Raw genomic sequence first — 18,598 nt, 5'->3', positions numbered from 1 at the left:
AGCAGGAAAGTAAAAATGAAGCATTTGTTTCCTTGGTTACTGAAGCACAAACAAAAGCTGAGTCTGAGTCTACCGTTTGCTAAAACGAGTGTTATCAGAAAACTCTCTCTCACAAGGTTTGGTTTCCTTTCACTCAGTCTTCTTTCACTGCAGCCTTTTCTATTTGCCTTTATATTTTTATCCTCTACAGATTTAGAAAAGGCCATTCATGCTTTCATTGCATCTCATTGCAACGTCTCTGTTCCTATTCCTGCCTCACTTTAAAGTCCCTTCAGCTCTGCGGCTCATTTAGGATGCAGCAGTTAGGATTTAAACTGCTGCCAAACAAAGACAGTGTAATATTCCCAAGTTGTGCATCTCTTTCTGGTTATCATGTATATTTAGAAATTATTTTAAGTGGCAAGATGGAAGAATTTCTATCATTCCTTTTTTATTGCAGCAACAAAGCTGTTACATATAAGGAAGTGCTATTATAGATCTGTAAAAGCCTCATCTACTCACACTTTATACATGAAGCCGGTTGTCTAAAATGTATAAAAATATTCATTTACTGCTTTAAACCTTTGCAGCTGGGATACGGCAGCTGCAAAATATAGATCAAGTCTTGTGTGGGTGGAAATAAAGGCTTTTCCTCACAACAAGAAGGTGAAGGAAGTCTTCTTGAACCAAGTCAACATGGTAACCTTGATGAAGGCCACCGCAGCTCAAGCATGATGATTTTAATCTAAGCTTTGTCAAACTCTGCCTCACAAATAGCAGATTTTCTTTCCTCCATTGATTTCTACGCTTCTTTTCAACAAATTTCAATGGTGAGAGGGTGCAACCTTGGACAGAATAGTCATCACACTTTTTCTGGATGTGATAAAAACTCCACTGATGTTTTAGACAGAATCACTTTTATATCCATGTTGTGTTATTTCCAGCTGTGATACAAAAGACAGAACGTTGACCAAATATACCCATGTTTCACTATCAGATAGTTTGGCACTTTTGCCACGTTTCCACTATAGTCGAATACCCGGAATGAGGAGGGGTCTTCCTCGCAGAAATGCCCCTAATTTGAATGTGAGCCGTCACAAGCGACAAGAAACAAATGCAAATGTCCCGCTATATTGCTGGAAAGATGAGGCCGTTCATAGTGATCCCGTGAAGGTCTGATATTCTGCCCTTTCATTTTCGGCATCGTGGAATCAAGGTTATTATAGTTAACAAAAACTAACGAAATTACGAAAACTAGAATTGAAAAAACATTTTCGTTAACTGAAATAAAAATAAAAACTAGAGTTTTTAAAAAAATGATAACTAACTGAAACTGTATTGTGTGGTTACAAAACTAACTAAAATGATTGTGAAAATGTCCTTAGTTTTCGTTTTTGTCAACTTTTTTCATTTATAATTCAGTGTTTCTATTTGAACATGCAACACATGGTGAATATGTTTACTGAGACTTGGATGTCTACACTAGAACCAAAATTCAAAACAATTAATAACCTTATTGGGGCTGAGATGATAAACCAAAGGAAATAAAGGCAAAATTTATTATGACCACTTTGAATCTCGCACCCAACACATAGCCCATTACAAAAAAACTAAAACTAATACTAAAACTAATAAAAACTAAACTAAAACGAAGCATTTTCAAAAACTAAAAACTAAACTAAAACTAGAAAACTCACTCTTAAAACTAACTGAATTTGAAAACAAAATTTCACAACGAAATTAAAACCAAAACTAATGAAAAATCCAAAACTATTATAACCTTGCGTGGAATGAGGTGCACAGTAGCACAGTGCTAATACAGTTAGCTCTGTAGCAGTACAGTGTATGTGCTGCAGCAGCATGTGTTCAGTTAGCGACATCCTTTTGTTTACAACAAGCACCAGACACTCTGTGCACAGTTAGTGATGCCAGTTAATTTATGATCAGCGGCAAACACTTTGTGTACAGTTAGCATGCCAGTTTGTTTACAATAAGCGGTGGACGCTGTGCACAGTTAGGCAGCCGCAGTTGTTGTGCATGCTGTCGAAACTGTTGCTAAGCGGTTATGCGATGATCGAAAACCATACGTCACCTCTGGAGTCTCCTAAATCCCTCTGGGGCCTTTTTTTTTAATGGAGACACACTGAATGAGCGGCAGGGTGGGAATTTCACGATTCCACACTCTGGCCTTGATGCCCTGTGAAAAAATGTTCAATTTACGGCCAAGGTGGCCTTTGCGCCCCTGTCAAAGTTCCAGTAAACACAACGCTAACCCATAGACTGTATAGGCGCTAACCCGACCCACTCTCCATCCTTCAGACATGCGCATCAACACATGTGGTAGTATTTGACAGGACTTAACATTTACGTTTTTATAGAAAGTACTATTGATAGGTAATTACCATTGTATTTGCCTATTTAAAGTCGACTCGTTAACGTTACATTTTTGCGTCATGAAAACTAGCAATAGCTAGCTAGTTGGGATATCGCTAACTTCTTCCCTAGCTCAGGGACAAGGGCTCGACATTTAGCTGATGTAACCTTCACCTCAGCAGGTTCCTTTTTTATGGCAGGAGGAGGCATTTCTCTTTCCTTACTCTTAGATGAACTCAGGCAGGAGATTCATTTTGCCATCTTTTCAAAATATATGCATTTGCCATCTTTACAAAACAGGTTCATTTGTCATTTTCCAAAAAGGTCCTTTCTAATATATTTAATATATTGTGTATTTGTGTTTCTTGGTGAATGAGAATGTTAAGGTATTAATCTGAAAGGTAAAACCAGCGTAATTTAACCAAACGGCCTTTATGCCCTGTCATGTGGCCTTTGTGCCCTTAAAATAAGTTTGAACAGGAAGGCCAAATGGCCTTGCCCCTAAATGACGAAAATTCCAAGCCTGGTGAGCGGACATTTAAGAGGGCGTGGCCTGGGACTTTCCCAGCGGCCACTCTGTACCCTAATGGAAACACGCCTTATAGTGCATTGTAGTGTACACCTCCAGGGGTTTGTCAAGTGATGAAGGGGGTACACAAAATACAAAAGTGATTTGCATTTACAAAAAATGTCCAGATGATATTTTTAATCCAGACTTAAGGGCGTTTGGTTTTCAGACATATCTGGGACATCCACAACAGGTCCAAAGCAGCATTAGCAGTAATTTTGGCAGCAGTTGGTGACACATCTTGTGCCAGTAACATAAATAAACACAAAAGTGGTCCTGTGGTCAAACTTGAGGCAGATAAGAAATATCAATACATCTTAAAACTGTTCTTTCATCCTGCATTTAAAAGTGACTCCATGAAGAGTCCTGACCCCAAAAGTTTAGAAGCTCTGCTTTACTAATTTGTTCTTTGAAGACGTACTTTCATCCATAATATACAAGGTACAGACTGTGTCACTGCAGTTGAACACACTGAACCTTTTTTCCTTGAGTTCCCTAATATTTCTTGTACTGTGCTGTTTCACTTCTCTTTGTTCTTTTAACTTGCTCTCTATTCCCCTCTTCAAACTATTTTGCTTTTCCAAATGTGTGAAATATCACCAGATGCCTAGACATTGGGAAGCCCGGTGGTGTAGAGCAGTAGTTCTCAACCTTTTTGAGTCGCGACCCCCAATTTAACATGCATGTTGTCCGCGACCAACGCTCACTGAACAGAATCTCACACGAACAGTTCAGATCACCCAAAAAAGAAACACAATGACCAAAAAAGGAAACAAAATGACCAAAAAGACACAAAATTACCCATAAAAGAAACAAAATTACCCAAAAAAGAAACAAAATTACCAAAACAAGACACAACATGACTAAAAAAAGACACAAAATGATGAAAAAAAGACACAAAATGACCAAAAAAGACACAAATTGACCACAAAATGATAAAAAAAAGACACAAAATGACCAAAAAAGACACAAATTGACCACAAAATGATGAAAAAAAGACACAAAATGACCAAAATTCACACAAAATGACCCAAAAAAGACATTAAGTGACCAAAAAGACTAAAACACATGAACACTTTAACACAGTGGAGACAGAGCTGACTTCCAAAATGATTTGGCGACCCCCAGAAATCATCTCGCGACCCCAATTGGGGTCCCGAACCCAAGGTTGAGAATAGCTGGTGTAGAGGTTAGCACTTTCGTGTCAGGGGTTCGAAACTGTTTTCGGTCTTCTGTGTGAAGTTTGCATGTTCTCTCCTCAGCGTGGGTTCTCTCCGGGACCTCTGGCTTCCTCCCACAGTCCAAAGACATGCAGCTTAGGTTAAATTGGTGACTCTAAATTGCCTGTAGGAGTGAATGAGAGTGTAAATGGTTGTCTGTCTCTTTGTGTTGGCCCTGTGATAATCTGTCCAGGGTGTACCGGCCTCTCGCCCAATGCCCTGACACCCTAGTTTGGATAAGTGGTTAGAGATAATGGAGGGATGAATGTCAAGACATGTTAGTCGTTTTCAGACCAACCACTTTTGGGGAGCTTCCCTTGGAACGACAGCCCATTTTTTTCTTCCATTTTTGAGCTGTAGTTTATGTTATGTCTTGTGGACCTGTTGGCTTTTGCAGCAGTAACAACCCTGAGGCAAGGTACTGTTCCTAATATAGCTGAACACACTGCAAGAAAGCCAACTTGTATTTTTTGGCCTAAAACAGTGATTTAAGTTGGTAAAACTTGGAAATATAAATTATTGACATTTAGGGCAATAATGTAAGTTAGCACAACAAAGGAAGCCAGTTGTCTGCTCAAAAAAGTTGGTGAGTTGTTGTTACTTATATCTTTAAGTTGGGGTTCAAAACAAGGGACAATAGTTCTGATAACTCTTATTTCTTTGTTGTGAAATGCGGGAAAGTGGTGAAATTCGGTCATTGGTGGGAGCTAGTGGCTAACTGATGCTAGCGGCTAACTGATGCTAGCGGCTAACTGATGCTACCGGCGCTGCTTGTTACAGCTACAAGAGTAGCCATTAGCGTATCAATGCTAACTCAAAATTGTGGTCGCAACATTAGCTGACATTTCATAGCGGTGTTACAATCGTGCCAAAACATTACAGAAGTTAGCAGAAGTAAGGATTAAAAGTTATTACAATGTAAAATTGTAAGTTAGTACAACTTACAGTTCAGTTGACAAAAATCAGAATTCAGAGTTGAGTGAACTCAAAAACAAAACTTAAAATATTTAGTTTAATTGTCCAACTTAAAATTTTATCGAAGTTTGTTGCCTTGAAATTTTGAGTTCACCCAACTTTTCTTTTTTTTGCAGTGCAGTAACTGTACATTTACATTGAACATTCATCTAAAAAGTCTTAAAAGTCACAATATTGGCCATGTCCGCCATAGCACATCTGGTGTTGTCTGTTGTCCCTGTCTTCCGAAAATCTTCACCCTGGAAGAAGTTTTACAATGTCTGTTCTCAGTGAACTAAAACGCATTTCGTCTGCAGTGACGGACTCAGGCTGTCTGTGAGGCGGGGGCTAAAAAAATGAAAAGGGCCCCACTTGACAGAAACTTTTCTAACATGAAGGAGTTGGCACTGTACTGTGTCTTCTTAATTTTCGGGCCACTTTATCACATTTTCTCTACTGGAAAGGCCCCCTCGAGAGAACTTCTTTCAACTTCTCCATTGGAGGGCACTTGGAGTGTAATTCATCATCTTTTCTCCAATAGAAGAACACTCTAGAGGGCATTTCATGTTTTGTGTCTCCCTTATTAGTCCCACAATGGAGGAATTCAACCTCTGCATTTAACCCGTCGATTCTGAACACACACCATGCGAGGAGCAGCGGGCAGCACATTACTGCACCCGGGAGCAGTGGGGGGTTTAATGCCTTTCAGTCTTGGGATTCAGACTGGCCCCATTCTCTAACCCAGGGGTGGTCAACCTGTGGCTCCAGAGCCCCATGTGGCTCTTTAGGCCGCGTGCAGGGGCTCATCCGGCCCGTTGGCTGTCCTTGTCCGGCCTGCGTGAGGTTACCAAGAAATTAGAAATCAATACAACCGCAGTGCTTTTATTTTGAAAAAAATAGCAAGCATTAGCACTAGAGCTAACAAGCACTTTTACTATAGTTAAGACAACAAATATAGCCACTAATACATTTGACAGAATAAAATAAACTCTAACAAACCTTGTGTCCTGTCAGTCAGCCACTATAGAAGCCTTTTGATACTTTATATCAACTTTATATGAATTACGACTCACTCGTTATTATTTATCGTTCGTTTTTTCATTTAAACGTTCTACCGGTTATTTCCTGTCACTACCTTTCAAAATTAAAGCACCCGTTTCACACTGGGCGGCACCTTTTCAAATTAAAAGCATCACAACATTGTAAAAGATCTTGAAAATGTACAAACATGAAAAAACAAGCTATATAATACAAAAACAACAATAGGAACCCTGCTAAAGGTCATTTACAGTTGTGTTTTAAATAAATGGAATAGTGATATAGTGATTGGAGTATTTACTATTTTTTACTGCTATATTTGATTTACTCCACATTAACAGTCTCATCATAACATGTGTTCCTATCAGTAGCAGCTCAAAACCAGATAATTTACTGTATTTTATAAAGCGATTAAATTAATATTGAGCAGAATTTAGTTCAGAGTTTTGGTCCGGCCCCCTCAACCTTCGTGGTATTGGTCATGTGGCCCCTTGGGAAAATTAATTGCCTATATATGCCTATATACATGTGAACGAAAGGCAACAACACATAGAAAAAGTTTTATATTTGTAAATGTGAAGGGAGACTTAGTCAACACCCAGATATCCTTAACCTTTAATAGGGCTCTCATTGAAATACTTGCAAATTCCAGGATATTACATACTGCCAGAATGTGTAAAAAAAAAAATATATATGGACCCGGGGGAGGGGGGTCATATTTTGAGTAAAAAGTTACACATTTATGAGAAAAAAATCTCAAATTAACAGTAAAAAAAAAGTTCCACACTTGTGAGAAAAAAATCTCAATGGTAAAAAAAGTTGAGAGTTTTTTTTTTTTTTTTCTTTCTACTTGTAATGTTAATCCTGTTGTCTTTTCATCTTGTCTGTATTTTTACTGTGCTTGAACATCCTGCCCAGGGACTACAGGTGAAAATTAGCTATTTAGCTAACCCTGGTATAGAAGCTATTCTATGCATGGTCCCTGTCAAACAAAACCAATAAATAAATAAATAAATAAAGTGGCAAATCTACGAGAAAAAAAATGTACTTTTTTCTCGTAAATCTGCAACTTTTTTCTTGCACATTTGCCACTTTAAATCTCTTAAATCTGCGACTTTTTTTCTTGTAGATTTGCCACTTTAATCTAGTAACATAGCCTGATCTTTGCTGATTAGCTGGAAGAAATCCATACGGTTCTTCGACCGAACAGAGAGACATGGAGAACCCATTTAGATACCCACTGAAGTTACCGAATATAGTTCTTCGCCTGATAAAGGGTTAATGCTGTGTAGATTCCATCTCAACTATAAAAACTATGAAAAACAAGTTGAGAACTGGGGTTTGGAGGTTTTGGGATGTCAGCAGCAGCATGTTAGCAGCAGAGCAGACGTCCTCTCAGGAGGTTTTATTATTGAGAAAGCAGCTGGTTGTCTGTCAGTGTCCTCGCTGCGTTTCTGCTGTCTCTGCACCACCTGTGACTTGAGCGCACACTTATGCCCAACAACACACAAACTCACACCTATACACACCAGAAAGTGTGCACCGCTGCACATAACACAGACTCTCTCTTTTTAACTTTGTTATCCTCTTGCTGTCCCTTAGACCAGCTGTTCTCAAGCTTGGGGTCGGGACCCCAATTGGGGTCGCGAGATGATTTCTGGGGGTCGCCAAATAATTTTGGAAGTCAGCTCTGTCTCCACTGTGTTAAAGTGTTCATGTGTTTTAGTCTTTTTGGTCATTTAATGTCTTTTTTTTCGTCATTTTGTGTTTTTTTTGTCATTTTGTGTGTTATTTGGTCATTTTGTGTCTTTTTTTTATCATTTTGTGGTCAATTTGTGTCTTTTTTGGTCATTTTGTTTCCTTTTTTTGGTCTTTTTGTGTTGTTGTTTTTTGTCGTTTTGTGTCTTTTTGGTCATTTTGAGTCTTTTTTTGGTCATTTTGTGTCTTTTCTGGTCATTTTGTGTCTTTTTTGGTCATTTGTTTACTTTTTTTGGTCATTTTGTTTCTTTTTTGATCATTTTGTGGTCAATTTGTGTCTATTTTGGTCACTTTGTTTCCTTTTTTTGGTCATTTTGTGGTCAATTTGTGTCTTTTTGGTAGTTTTGTTTCTTTTTTTGGTCATTTTGTTTCTTTTTTGGTCATTTTGTTTCTTTTTCGGGTGATCTGAACTGTGCGTGTGAGATTCTGTTCAGTGACAACATGCATGTTAAATTAGGGGTCGTGACTCAAAAAGGTTGAGAACTACTGCCTTAGACACACACACACACACACACACACACACAAACTCATGTGCACAGACTATAGCCAGATGCTGCCCCCCGTCCCTAACCCCCCCCTCCGCTCCATCAGCCGCTCCTCCCACAACAGCAGGTAAGCAGTCGTCCTCCTCCAGCAGCCAGAGGAGCACCACTGGAGTGTTTAAGCCCTGGACACAGGCCAAACACACCCACACACACATGCAGAGTCATCAAGGGAGGGCCCGTCCTGCAGTGCTGATGGTGGCTGCTAATGTTATAAAGCTGCATGTGAGTTGGTTCATGACTGTTTCCCCGGCTGTGTCGACACATAATTCATTGAATAAGTGGGTGTAAAGAAATTATATTTGTGTACAGCATGTGACAGCCCAAATGGAGGATGCGTGCTTGGCTGTGTCAGCGTGTGTGTTTGCTCGCATTTCTCAGCTTATGAACAGAAGCAAATGTCCTCAAAATGAGCCTCGGTACAGATAAGAAGACTTGTCACTTCTTACTTATTTAAAGTATTTTTACTGTGTTTAGAGCTGTAAGAGTTATGAGTTCAGTTTAGGTGAGAATTACAGCTACACTTTGCAAGATTTGTAATGATGAAAGCCTTCAGGGCATCACAATGTAGGACTGCAACAATCCCATTGTGATTTATCTTTTTGTCTGAATTAGATTCTGGTGATCAATCCTTCTCCAACTACAGTAATAAATCAAAACTGATGAAGTGCCCCGTTCAGAAGCAGCTGGACTAACCAACAACACATTAGATCTTTGTTTCTCTTGTGTATCTGCGTATCACACGCTTAAACTGCTTATCTTTTAAAAAACACTGTGAAAAGCTGCCTTTTGCTGTGTTGTGGAGAGAAATAACACAATCTAGGGCAGGGGTGGGCAATTAATTTTCCCAAGGTGCCACATGACCAATACCACAAAGGTTGTAGGGGCCGGACCAAAACTCTGAACTAAATTCTGCTCAATATTAATGTAATGGCTTTATAAAATACAGTAAATTATCTGGTTTTGAGCTGCTACTGATAGGAACACATGTTATGATGAGACTGTTAATGTGGAGTAAATCAAATATAGCAGTAAAAAGTAGTAAATACTCCAAACACTATATCACTATTCCATTTATTTTAAACACAACTGTAAATGTCCTTTAGTAAGCTTCCTCTTTGTGTTTTTGTATTATAGCTTGTTTTTCATGTTTGTACATTTTCAAGGTGTTTAACAATGTTGAGGTGCTTTTATTTTGAAAAAGTGCCGTCCAGTATGAAACAGGTGCTTTCATTTTGAAAGGTAGTGACAGGAAATAACCGGTAGAACGGTTAAATGAAAAAACGAACGGTAAATAATAACGAGTGCGTCCTAATTCATATAAAGTTGATATAAAGTATCAAAAGGCTTCTATAGTGGCTGACTGACAGGACACAAGGTTTGTTAGAGTTTATTTTATTCTGTCATATATATTAGTGGCTATATTTGTTGTCTTAACTATAGTAAAAGTGCTTGTTAGCTCTAGTGCTAATGATAATGTTTGCTATTTTTTTCAAAATAAAAGCACTGCGGTTATATTGATTTCTAATTTCTTGGTAACCTCACGCGGGCCGGACAAGGACAGCCAACGGGCCGGATGTGGCCCGCGGGCCGCCCAATGCCCAGGTCTGATCTAGGGTAACTCTTTTGATTACAGCCCGTGACGTAAGAGCAGTGGTGCAATGTAACTAAGTATATTTACTCAAGTACTGTACTTAAATACAATTTTGAGGTATGTGTACTTGACTTGGATATTTCCATTTTATTATACTTCTACTTCACTATATTTTAAGGTTAATATTGTACTTTTTACTCCAGCTACTTCATTTAGCTGACAGCTTTCGTTACTTTTGACATGAAAATCATGATAAATGTAAAGTGAGAGTTAAGTAAAGTAAGATGTTTTTGTTTTAATAAAATAATAAAATGCTGCTTAGATTAATGCATCAATACAGATAAACTAATAATTTATTTAGAATATAAAACAATCTGAGTGGGTTCATTCTGTATAATGAGTACTTTTACTTTTGATACTTTCAGTACATTTTGATGCTGATACTTTTACTCAAGTAAGTTATGAATGTAGGACTTTTACTTGTAGTGGAGTAATTTCACAGTGGTATTAGTACTTTTACTTAAGTAAGGGATCTTTTTCCACCACTGCGTAAGAGCATATATATATATATATCTATGTGTATATATATATATATATATATATATATATAGAGCAGTGAGGAAACACTGGAGGCAGGTTAGAAAGTAATTAGATAAAATAATAATTATTTTTAAAAAGTAAGGTAAGATAAAATAAAATACAATAAAGAAACAACAGTAAATAATTATTACAATAAAAAGTTTGAAAAAAAAGCTAGATAAAAAAGATAAAAACAATGAATAATATATATATATATATATATATATATATATATATAGACTAATAAATTGTAGCAGGAAAATATTTTAAAATGGTCGTAAGAATGGTCGTAAAAAGTCGTAAGTAAAATATGACACAAAGATCCTCAAGGGTTCATAGGATAAAAGTAAAACAGATAAATAAAATAATAATAAATCTATACACTGTACATAAGTATTAATACATACTGTGCCATTGCACCTGCGCTCTGATGGGAAGTTTAATATATCAATATTAAAAAGGTCCAAGATGTGATTAGCCCTTGTCCTTCTTTTCTCATTCTTCTGACATTGTGTGTTTGCAGCATATGTGACAAACGGGCAGTCAAAGGCATCAGCACTTGTCTTAATAAAGCTTTTTGTGCAGTAAAAAGTTAATCAGAATGTAATCAGTGCAAATTTGCACAACAGAAGCCGTCCTTGAAAGTCGACACAGAAAAAACACGGTAATGTTTGTTAATCAACCTGCCATGTTCCTTTATTGCTTTATTACTCCTCTGTGGAGTTAGAAAAATACCTTCTTTCTTTGAGTGGAATAATTAATAAAACATTTCAAATATAAACACCATTACATGAGAACAAAAAAAGTAGTTAACCTTCAACAATATGTTACATGCTTCATGAAAATGCATGCAATTAACAGTTTAACCTCTTCCACTCCACCTCCCTTCTTATTTTTGTCAATATACGTAGAAAAGGTGCACATCCTCTGAATGATCTAGGTCTCTAATTTGTGGTTGTAAAGTTTCATGAGGCTGATTATCCTACACTGCAAAAAAAGCCGACTTGTATTTTTTGGCCTAAAACAGTGATTTAAGTTGGTAAAACTTGGAAATATAAATTATTGATATTGAGGCCAATAATGTAAGTTAGCACAACAAAGGAAGCCAGTTGTCTGCTCAAAAACAAGTTGGTGAGTTGTTGTTACTTATATCTTTAAGTTGGGGTTCACAACAAGGGACAATAGTTCTGATAACTCTTATTTCTTTGTTGTGAAATTTGGTCATTAGCGAAAGCTAGTGGCTAACTGGTGCTAGCGGCTAACGGATGCTAGCGGCGTTGCTTGTTACAGCAACAAGAGTAGCCATTAGCGTATCAATGCTAACTCAAAATTGTGGTCACAACATTAGCTAACATTTCATAGCGGCGTTACAATCGTGCCAGAGAAATTCAGAGTTGAACAAACTCAAAAACAAAACTTAAAATATTTAGTTTAATTGTCCAACTTAAAATTTGATCGAAGTTTGTTGCCTTGAAATTTTGAGTTCACCCAACTTTTCTTTTTTTCGCAGTGTAGAGCAGCGATTCCCAAACTTTTTTAGCTGTGCACCCTCTTCTATGTCCCAACTGGGTTTGATGCAACCCCAATCCTCCACACCTTCAAAAAAAAAAAAATGCAATAAGCTTTTTTATAGCCATATTAAAGGCGGCATTTTTAATCATGCTCAAATGACCAGAACACACATATAATAAAATAATCACCATCACAACAATGAGCTCTCGTATTTGAATTAATCTGAAACACAATTTTCAATAAAATGCAACAAAGTTATGCGCAAGCTTCCACTTTTAAGAGCAAAGAGGATGATGACAGGCTCAGGATCAGAGGCAGAAAGCACATAAGTTGGGAAAATGTTTAAATAATATTTTGTGCTGTGTTGAACAAAAATTGCAGCAAGTTTAAATGAGCGTGGAGCTAAACAACCCGTCATCATAACACAGGCTGGAAACATGGAAGAAGATAACTTCTTCTACGCTTCATTTTAAGATGAAGAGCATTTTGAATAGCCTGCATTTATTTATAAATTAAAATTACAGTTTTTGATTTTACATTTTACAAAGGAAATGTTTATTTACACTTCTTTACTGTAATTATCAGACCGCCATTACATTTTTCATCTCACCCCCTAGCGGCACCACACTGAGGTCAAGTTTCAAAAAATCCTCTCACTACAATGAAATGCTACAATGAATAAAAATGGGCTCACTGAATCCACAAGAGTCTCTTACACAATTTATGCAATTCCAAGAATGTTTAATAACCAGTATGCAGAAATATTCAAATACAAGACAAAAATAACATATTTACTGCATGAGAAAAATTGCCCCAAACTATGTAAATCCATTTTGCAAATTTGTTCTGAAAAGTGCTGCATAAATAAAGCCTGGCAACACTGCACCCAGAAAATGGACGATTTACACCAATCCTGGTTCAGAATGATCAGTCTTATTAAGATTTTCTCAGTCCCAGACTAAAAACTGAAAGTCTTTAGTAGATTTTGGAGTTTTACTGGAGTCACGGCGCTCCCGTCATCTCCATTAATTAATCCTCGTTAAGTTTAAGGCAGTAATCTTCTCTGTTTTATATCAGTCTTTTCCTAGTCTTGGGTTTGTAACACAACATGGTTTTATTCATAATGATTTTGGTGTTGATCAATAATGTTTCCATGACTGTAGATCTAAAATGACCAAAAAATGACATTTTTTTCCGAAATAGACACAAGTAGACCAAAAATAGATGTAAAATGATTTTAAAAAAGACACAAAATGACCAAAAAAAGATGTAAAAATGATCAAAAAAGACATAAAATGACCAAAAATAGAAGTAAAAATTTTAAAAAAAGACACAAAATGACCAAAAATACAATCATGGAAAAAAAGTATTAAACCAATCTGCTCTGTTTCATATCAGTCTTTTCCTAGTCTTGGGTTTGTCGCAGTGACGTAACACAACATGGTTTTATTCATAATGATTTTGGTTATTATCAAGAATGTTTCCATGACTGTAGATCTAAAAATGACCAAAAAAATGAAATTTTTTTCCGAAATAGACACAAGTAGACCAAAAATAGATGTAAAAATGATCAAAAAAGACACAAAATGACCAAAAAAAGATGTAAAAATGATCAAAAAAAGACACAAAATGACCAAAAATAGAAGTAAAAATTTTAAAAAAAGACACAAAATGACCAAAAATACAATCATGGAAAAAAAGTATTAAACCAGTCTGCTCTGTTTCATATCAGTCTTTTCCTAGTCTTGGGTTTGTAACACAACATGGTTTTATTTATAATGATTTTGGTTATTATCAAGAATGTTTCCATGACATGAAAATGACCAAAAAATGACATTTTTTTTCCGAAATAGACACAAGTAGACCAAAAATAGATGTAAAATGATTTAAAAAAAGACATAAAATGACCAAAAATAGATGTAAAAATGATCAAAAAAGACATAAAATGACCAAAAAACAGATGTAAAAATGATTAAAAAAGACAAAAAAAATCCAAAAATACAATCATGGAAAAAAGGTATTAAACCAATTTGCTCTGTTTCATATCAGTCTTTTCCTAGTCTTGGGTTTGTCGCAGTGACGTAACACAACATGGTTTTATTCATAATGATTTTGGTTATTATCAAGAATGTTTCCGTTACTGTAGATCTAAAAATGACCAAAAAATGACATTTTTTCCCGAAATAGACACAAGTAGACCCAAAATAGATGTAAAATGATTTAAAAAAAGACATAAAATGACCAAAAATAGATGTAAAAATGATCAAAAAAGACACAAAATGACCAAAAATACAATCATGGAAAAAAAGTATTAAACCAATCTGCTCTGTTTTTTCCTAGTCTTGGTTTGATCATATCAAACATGTTTGATAGGGAAAGGTCCCCGGTTCAGACCGGCCAGTAAAACCAGTAAAACCACTTCCACAGGAAAAAGGAACATCACAATAATGCTAGTAAGCTCAGTCCTCAATAAAAATATAGTGATGTCATATATTTAGATGTTTCTTAGTAAAGAGAACAGTAAGGAGACCCAGTTAAAATGTATAAATAAATGTTTACATAAATAAGTAATAAATAATTGATGATTAATGTGTGATTAACTAAATGAAAGTTGATAGAGCTGATAAATATAATTATTCAATTAAACAAATTATAATTAAATAGGACATAAATGTATATCATGAATTAATTTCTAAATGTTCCTTTCCTTTATTCTTCCTTACATCTATTTTTACTTTAAAATAGTCAACCTTTCATGATAGAAAAACAGAAACCCTTTTCAGCTTTGTGAGGGGCATTTTGTGGCGTCTTCTCTTCTTCTTTTTGTTGTTTTCATCATCATCAGAAATTTTATTGAGTAGGATAAACCCCTTGAGAGGAATCCTCTCGTTTTCGAGGGGGTCCTAAAGTACATTACAAAACAAAACACTCAACAATTTACAGACATACAACAACAAAGACAACAGGCATCAACACAAACATAACAAACAAAAAATGAACACAAGAATAATCACAACCTCTCAATGGCCACAAGTTGGCCATAACATTAGCCTAGTAAAACTGAAAGAAGTAACATAATATTATTGTAAATTGAAATTGCATTTAAAATAAATAAATAAATAAATATGACATAATATTGTCTGAAACATGTGCAGTTTAACTCAAAATAAGAAGACAGGGCATATTTAAAACTATGAAAAGACGTCAGTGATCGTATGTTTAAAGGAAGATTATTCCTCCGATGGCGCTTTGAACTTAAATGCTTTGTTTTGTTTTTTTCAACACAAAAAGCACACACTAGAGCAGCTTGGGAAAAAATGCTTAAAGAATCTAGTTGTCGTCTTGTAAATAATGACCCTGAAAGATTGACTGTCTAAAACCTCAGTGTGAGACTAAAAACTCTAAACACTTGTCTTTAGATGTGAGCAGGTGTGAGCTGATATTTTTCTGGGAGTCTTTTCCAAATCTTTTCAAAGTCTTCTGATGTATAGGGAGCATTAGGTTTGACTGAACTGACCCAGACTGTTGAAGCATGTTGAAGGTTCAGGATGAACACAAGGAGTCATAATATGGAACAGACATAATGCATGCATTGTTTGCCTGCATGACATAAACACAGAGCTCCCCTGAAAGCATCATGCTGATCATATTAATTATAGACTTTTATGTATTTTTTGCTAAAGTGCTCTAAGTGTTTCGTGTCAGCCACATTTTGAACGGAGCCATCTGCTTCTGCCTTCTTCAGCAGCCCTCTTTCTCTCAACTTCTACTTAACACTCCGCCAGTATTTCCTCAGAGACAACTTAGCCAACACATTCATGATGAGAGGAAGAATTAGCAGTCCAATTACAGTCAGATAGACTCAGCTTTGGATGGGGAGCTTGAAGGTTATTGGAATGAAGTTTAATGCTGTGATTCGCTGAAAAAAAAAAGATGTTTATATCCAAAAGAGCTCTGTGTAAGATTAGTTCCTTCTGTCTCCCCTCCATCATCCTTCCCTCTTTCCTCCTCAATGTTTTTTTAGTTTATTGTTACTCTTCTCAGGTCTGAGAAAGTGTTTCAAATGAATGGATATAACACAGCAGTGGTTGAAGAAACACCCAGTTCATGACAGCTTTTCCATTCCCTGAACTAATGAAGGATTTTCTGCGTTTCGGTCTAACCCGCAGGGCGACCTTTGCTCTCAGAGTAGCGAAGATCAGCAGATGGTCTCTTGGCAACTGCTAAGAAAAGTCAAGGGAGCAAACAAATAGATTGAATTTGATTTAGTCGGTGAAAGGACTAGTGCTCCACTGTCAATGCATCTTCATCAGTTATTTCCAGAGCTGTCTGTTTAGAGCTTCATTAGTTAAATCAAGTGAGCGAAAGTGTGTCCGTAGGGGATTGATGGCATGTGCTTCATACTGGAGATTTGAAATTTAGATTTGGTTCTTCTTCTTGTGTATTAATCATGGTACATTCTTAATGAAAAGTTGGTGTGTGCATAGTGAATTAGCATGATATATATACAGTCATGGAAAAAAATATTAGACCATTGTTTTCCATTTCTAGTTCATTTTAATGCCTGGTACAACTAAAGGTACATTTGTTTGGACAAATATAATGATAACAACAAAAATATCTCATAAGAGTTTAACCCTCTGGAGTCCATCTATTTATTGAAAATACACATGTTTAATTTACAGCAGGGGTCTCAAACTCAAATAACCTGGGGGCCACTGGAGGCAGTATCAAAATAACCAAAAAATTACTCAAAAAAGACACAAAATGACAGAAAAAAAGCTAAATTACTTAAAAAAAGACACAAAATGACAAGAAAATGACAGAAAATGACAAAAAAAGACACTGAATGTCCCCAAAAAAGACACAAAATGACAAAAAAAGACACAAAATTACCAAAAAAAAGGCACTGAATTACCAAAAAAGACACAAAATTATTAAAAAAGACACAAAATTATCAAAAAAAGTAAATAAAGGGACCTTCCACACACAACACGGTAAATTGCCATTCATATAAAACTCACATTAAACTTTCATATCAAGGTGGGGGCCACAAAATATCATCACGAGGGCCGCAATTGGCCCGTGGGCCGCGAGTTTGAGACCCATGATTTACAGTAATAACTTTATTTATATATGATATGTAGACAAGCTGAGAAAGCCAGTTGAAAGGTCAATCATAGGAGCTTTCACAGTGTGACATTTATGTTTCTGGACCATTTTAAAAATGTGAATTTTCTTTCTACCATGAAAACTGTGTCAGTTTCACGTAAATTTGAGTGATTCCGTGGCTATTCCACGGATTCCTGTGAGACCATGTTGCTGCTGTTTACCTGCAGGCAAGGCAAGGCAAGTTTATTTGTATAGCACAATTCAACACAAGGTAATTCAAAGTGCTTTACATACACATTAAAAACAGCAAGACACAATTGAAAACAGTAAAAACAGTCAATTAAAACAGGGAAATAGAAATAAAAATATAAATAGGATAAAATAAGATACAGCAGGATAAAAAAGAGATAAAATAATAAAAAGCACAAGTCAAACATTGTGTAGTTAAAAAGTAAGGGCAGTAGAGTAGAGCAGATAAGTGTTAAAGTTAAGAGTACGCTGCAGTAAACAATAGTGTTTTTAGTCCTGATTTAAAGGAGCTGACCTCACATCTACAGGTAGTTTGTTCCACAGGTGAGGAGCAGAATAACTGAAAGCTGCCTCACCCCGCTTAGTTCTTGTTCTTGGGACACACAACAAGCCAGCTCCAGATGACCTAAGGGGTCTGGATGCTTCGTAGAGAGGGAGCAGATCAAGCATGTAATTTGGTCCGAGACCATTCAGAGCTTTGTAGACCAGCAGTAAGATTTTAAAATCTATCCTCTGACTCACAGGATGCCAGTGTAGTGATTTAACCCATTAAGGCCTAAAGCGCCTGGAAAAAAATGCCTGTAAAACCTCTGGGCGATTTTCAAATGACCCCCTAAAACCTGAAGTTTTTCTGGAAATTCAACACCTACTAAATAATAGATTTTTCAGCCTCTGTAGCAGATAAAAATGAAATTCAAAAAGTATTTGAGAGCTTATACCCGTGGCTTTCATACGAAGTTGAGTTTATTTGTCCAAACCTTCAATAAAGTTTTTTAAAATATCAACAAACTCAGCAAATTTTACATTTGACTGAATAAAAAATCCTATGCATAATACTAATACATGCCCATTAGCAAGATGCAAACATGATATGACCACTGGAAGAACAAGACATAGTTCTCATTAGCCTACTGTAATAAAAAAAAATAATTATCATAATAATAATAATAAATAATAATAATACATTTTATAAATTGCACTTTTCAGGGTACTCAACGACGCATAAAGTAATATAAGACATAAACAGTCATGATTTCTTATATCATCATCACAATCAATTAGCCTATTATTATTATTATTATTAATAATATTAATATATTATTAATAATATTATTATTAT

At 36.0% G+C, this 18,598-nt stretch overlaps 1 protein-coding gene across 2 annotated transcripts in view; it reads left to right on the top strand.

Annotated features, from left to right (window-relative positions):
* nrn1la (neuritin 1-like a) overlaps positions 1-18,598 on the top strand; it is a 123,627-nt gene that overhangs the window by 101,806 nt on the left and 3,223 nt on the right. The gene's annotated exons all lie outside the window — the stretch shown is intronic.

Source organism: Centropristis striata, chromosome 6, assembly GCF_030273125.1.
Source record: "Centropristis striata isolate RG_2023a ecotype Rhode Island chromosome 6, C.striata_1.0, whole genome shotgun sequence".
Classification (NCBI taxonomy): Eukaryota; Metazoa; Chordata; class Actinopteri; order Perciformes; family Serranidae; genus Centropristis; species Centropristis striata.
The sequence above is the reverse complement of the archived record's forward strand: the minus strand, read 5'-3'. Positions and strand labels throughout refer to the sequence as shown.